We start from the raw sequence: 5,599 nt of genomic DNA, 5'->3' as shown, positions 1-5,599 counted from the left end.
AAATTTATAATTGTTATCCTCAGAGAACGAGGACACACCACTGAATCTGCTGAACTAAAGATTGAAAATTGATCTATGCATGATATGGATGCTTAGAACCTTTATTTACATCACGAAAAGATGTAGCGCACATATGTGTTAGTACTTGAATGGTACTGAGCATGTAGGATAGAGTAAAGCTGAAATAAAACATAACTGAACAAGCATAAAAGCAAGTATAATAATCTAACATGATAAACTGAATTCTGAGCTAACTGGATGCAATAACCAATTTATAAAATGCTAAAACTAAATATTGAATACACAGATAAATAGTCAATGCAGAGAGTCTGACTGATGTGTGGAAGCTACTAATTACCCATAATAAAACCGCATGAGGTAAATATGGAATCTGCTGTATATGCCCCATTGAGAGGACCCAATATACCCCCCAAAGGTATAAAGGCATGTTGGCGTGATCACTAAGTTGATTTCACACAGAGGGAACTTACAACCTACTTGACTAGTAGTTCTGCGAGTAATTGGGTACGCTGAACCCTAGTCCAACTTGGTATTATGCTACACCCAATGAATTCTGTAAATTAACTAATTTTGTTCTGAGTTTCTGTAAATAATGGATAGCTCAAAACTGAACATGGAATTTTACAATGCAGCAATTAATCTTGTTATGATTCATTTATAACTAAAGCATGTATATCTGAAATGTCTGAAATATCTAAACTAGCATGTGTAATTCAAAAGCTAAAGAAATACATAGGTAAGGTTCAGAAATTCATGCAACAAACTGAATAATAATATGATATCTGAATTGGAACATATAACTAATAAGTTCATGAAGTTCTCTTGAAGTTTTAGAAACCCTAGATCTAATCATGATATGGGCATCAAGAATCTTACTGAAAACTAGGGACCCAATGGGTGAAAAGAACCCACTAGTGAAATCCCACATACCTGGTGATGAAATCTACGGAAAAATACTTATGTTTTGGGGTTAGAACTGCTGGAGCTAGTGGCATTCTTGAACTAGGGTTCTTGAGTTTTTTTCTCCTCTCTTGCTTCTAATTTTCTATGTTTTTATTTAATGATTTGACTTAGATATGTTTTAATTATGTTTCTAGGCTTAAAATGGCTAAAATCTGATCATTTAGGCTCAAAAAATGTATCTTAAGGTTTAAATGAAGTGGGTCCATCGTCTGACTGATGCCCCATCGTTAGGCCCATCGACTACGCCTGTTCGACAAACCTTTACTAAATGGGCATAACCTTTTACTCGGAGGCCTTATATTATCAATGCCAATGGATATGGAAAGATAATTTAATCATCTATCTGTAGGTAGGTCATGAGACACCTAATTAATTTTGTGGTAAGAGTTATGACCATTTGAAGTTGATCCAGCTGCATTTCCCCTTAACTGTCTGCAAATTTTCCACCTACGGTCAGACCTATGGACCGTGCTTGTCATCCATATCTCTTGTCAGAGAGTGGGGGTCTCGATCTATGATCACGGACTATGGACCATAGTATGACCTACTGATCGTAAGTCCGTCCATCATCCAAGACTTAACCAATTTTCTGGGATGAAAATTTTTAGAGTTACTGATCCCATCGATTGTTGTGCAGGACGGGCCGTGGGTCATGCTACGGTTTGTCGATTCAACCGTTCGTTGCACCTGTAGATTATTTTTCTCTAAAGCTGGTTTTTAGTCTGTTTTGCCTACGGGATTTTACATTATCTCCCCCTTGAGAACGTTCATTCTCGAATGAACACTAACTAGCTAAAATATAGGGATAGAGCTGCAAACCCAACTACGAAACACTGAGAAGTGTGTTCCAGACTGAATCAAGTTCCCAGTACATGCAATTACAGTGAAAATTCAAGTACAAACTGAGGGAACATGATTCTAAAACTTAATTTACGCATGAATGACTAGAAAACTAAAGAGAAACTATTATCTCAAGCTGTAGTGGAATCAGAAAAAATAGGAGGATACTTGGCTTTCATAGCTGCTTCTGCTTCCTAAGTAGCTCCCTCTACAGAATAACTCCTCCACAGAACCTTGACTGAAGCGACTTCTTTATTTCTCAACCTTCTGACCTGACGGTCAAGAATCTTGACTGGTACATCCTCATAAGAAAGACTATCTTACACCGCGACACTTTCTAATGTCACTACAGAGACTGGATCACCCACAGACTTCTTCAAGAGTGAGATGTGGAAGACCGGATGCACTGCTTCTTATTCTGCTTGCAACTCTAACTCATATGCCACCTTTCAAACCCTTTTGAAGATATTTTAAGGGCCTACATATCTAGGACTGAGCTTCTTCCCTTTCTTTCCAAATCTTATCACCTCTTTCACAGGTGAGACGTTCAAAAAACCCAATCATCAACTTCGAAATCTAGTTTCCTTCTATTTACATCTGCATAAGATTTCTGACGACTTTGGGTTGTATTAAGTCTATCTCTAATGAGTTGCACTTTCTCCATAGCATAAAGGACTAATTTGGCTCTATTAAAGCTCCTTTACCTACTTAAAACCAACCAACAGGAGATCTATATCTACGCCATATATATCCTTATAGAGGGTAATCTAAATGATAGAATGGTAGCTATTATTGTAGGAAATCTAAATAAGAGGAAGGTGATCATCACAACTACTGGAATCGATCACACAAGCTCTCAATATATCCTCTAAGGTCTGAATGGTAAGCTCTTCCTTCCCATCCGTCTGTGGATAAAATGTTGTACAAAGGTTAACTTGACTACCAAGACCTCTTTGAAATGACTTCCAGAAATGATAGGTAAACTGAGGACCTCTATCTGAGATGATAGACAAATGAACCCCATGTAACCTCACAATCTCATTAATGTAAAGCCTTGCATACTCTTCTGCCGAATATGTAGTCTTGACCGCCAAGAAGTGAGAAGACTTAGTCATCCTATCAAGTATCAACTATCACACAAATGGAGTCATGTTGTCTACGAGTACGCGGTAATCCTACAATGAAGTCCATATTTATCAATCCCACTTCCAATTAGGAAATATCGATCTCTTGAGTTATACCTTGGTTTCTGATGTTCTACCTTGACTTACTGGAAATTGGGGCACTTACTCACAAAATCTGCTATATCCATGTTCATGCCATTCCAGCAATAGACTTCTGCAGATCGCGGTACATCTTAGTGGCACCTGGATGAATAGAATACCTAGAGTTATGGCTTCTCCATGAATATGTTGTCTCAACTCGCCCACATTAGGAGCACACAATCCACCCTGGTAACAAAGTACACCATATCCCCCTTGGGGGAAAACCTCCACTCTCTGATTATGGATTGCACCCTTAAGTTCAAGCAAGATAGGCTCACTGTCTTTCCTTTCCTTAAACTCAACTACAACAAACGATTTTGCCCCATTCTGAACTGTTACACTGCTACAGATATGCTCATAAGGAGATCTTCCAAGTGAGCAAGCCTGTGAACATCCTTCACTATCTCCTTCCTTTCTTCCTCAACATGGGATACACTACCCATAGATAATCTACTAAGAGCATCGTCTACTAGATTCGCCTTAACATGATGATAATGCTTACTCATACTATAATCCTTAAGGAACTCAATCCATCTCCTTTTGTGAATATTCAAATCTTTATGGGTGAACACATACTGAAGGATATTATGATCGTGAACATATCTATATGGACACTATACAAGTAGTGTCTCCATATCTTGAGTGCAAACCCCACTGCTGCAAGCTCGAGGTCATGAGTTGGATAGTTTTTCTCATGCGCCTTAAGATGCCTAGAGGCATAAGCTATCACCGTACCTCACTACATCAACACACAACCTAGTCCAACTCTAAAGTAGGTCACATAACCATCTGAACCCTCTTGTAGAGTCAAGACATGAGTTGTAGGGAATCTAGCTAGTTTTCAATTATGCAAAGTTTTTGTCTTAATCATCTGACCATTGGAACTTAACCATCTTCTGAGTAAACCTATTCAATGGTGAGTCTATGGATGAAAATCATTCCACAAACCTTTTGTAAGAACCTACTAGACCTAAGAAACTTCTGATATATGTAGCAGAGGTAGGTCTGGGCCACTGTTTCAGTGCTTCTATCTTTTGCGAATCCACTCGGATCCCTTCGCTAGATACAATGTGACCAAAAAAAAGCAACAAATTTCTTCCAAAACTCCCATTTACTAAACTTAGTGAATAACTCGTGATCCTTGAGAGTCTGCAGAACAACTCTCAAATGACTTGCATATTCTTCCTCACCCCTAGACAAAACGAGGATATTATCAATAAAGACGATAACGAACAATTCCAAGTACTGTTTGAAAACTTTGTCCATCAAATCCATGAATGCTACATGAGAATTAGTTAGTCCAAACGACATAACTACAAATTCATAATGATCATACTGAGTTCTAAAGGTTGTTTTCAAAATGTCACTATCTCTTACTCTGAGTAGATGATAACCCGATCTGAGGTCTATATTTGAGAAATGTCTAGAACCCTGAAGTTCCCAAACAAGTCATCAATCTTGGGTATGGGATACTTATTCTTGATTGTGACCATGTTCAAGTGTTTATAGTCAATGAACATTTTGAGAGAGCAATATTTTTTCCTTACAAACAACACTGGTGCACCCCATGGGGAAATACTAGGTATAATGAAGCCCTTATGTAGAAAGTCTTTCAACTGCGTTTTTTCAATTCCTTAAGCTCTACTGGATCCATTCTGCAGGGAGGAATAGAAATAGGTTGGGTATTTGGAAGAAGATCAATTCCAAAGTCACTTTTCTTTTCGAGAGGGACTCCGAGAAGATCTTCTGAAAACACTTCTGGAAACTAACAAACTACAAGAACTGACTTAAGATTTGGGGTTTCAAGGCTAGAATCCTTAACCTGAACTAGATGATAGAGCTAACCTTTAGATATCATCTTTCTGGACTTAAGGTAAGACATAAATAGACCCATAGTCTCTAAGCTACTACCCTTCAATTTTAAGATTGGTTCATCTGGAAACTGAAAACGAACAATCCTAGTTCTACAATAAGCTGAGCCACAATGCCTAGAATGACATTGAAATCTACCATTTCTAACTTTCTAGATCTGATGAGATGACTTTTTGAGAGACTGTGACAGGGCAATTTCTGTATACTCGTCTAGATATAACTGGGTCATCAACTGGAGTAGATACTGAGAAATGTTCTGAGAGAGTTTCTGGACTGACATTGAATTGTACTGCTACGTAAGGAGTTACAAAAGAAAGAGTAGCCCCTATATCTAACAATACATAAACATCAAGGTCAAAGACAAGGAACGTACTAGTGACGACATTAGGAGAACCATCCTGATTCTAGCGAGCCTAAAGAGCATATAACCTGTTTTGGCTCTGACCGCCACCAGTAACAGATTAGTTACCCGTCTGAGTTGGGCGACTTGCTGGTGCTTCTGAAGTTGTAGACTGAGCTCTACCATTACCATTCCTTGACCTTTTCTATAAGAATAATCCCTCAGCCTGTAAACAAATTGACCGCACCCAAAACATCCCTCTTTTCCTGCAAGACACTCATCTGGATGGTTCTTACCA

Source organism: Solanum lycopersicum, chromosome 4, assembly GCF_036512215.1.
Source record: "Solanum lycopersicum chromosome 4, SLM_r2.1".
NCBI classification, from domain to species: domain Eukaryota; kingdom Viridiplantae; phylum Streptophyta; class Magnoliopsida; order Solanales; family Solanaceae; genus Solanum; species Solanum lycopersicum.
Note: the sequence above shows the minus strand (reverse complement) of the source record.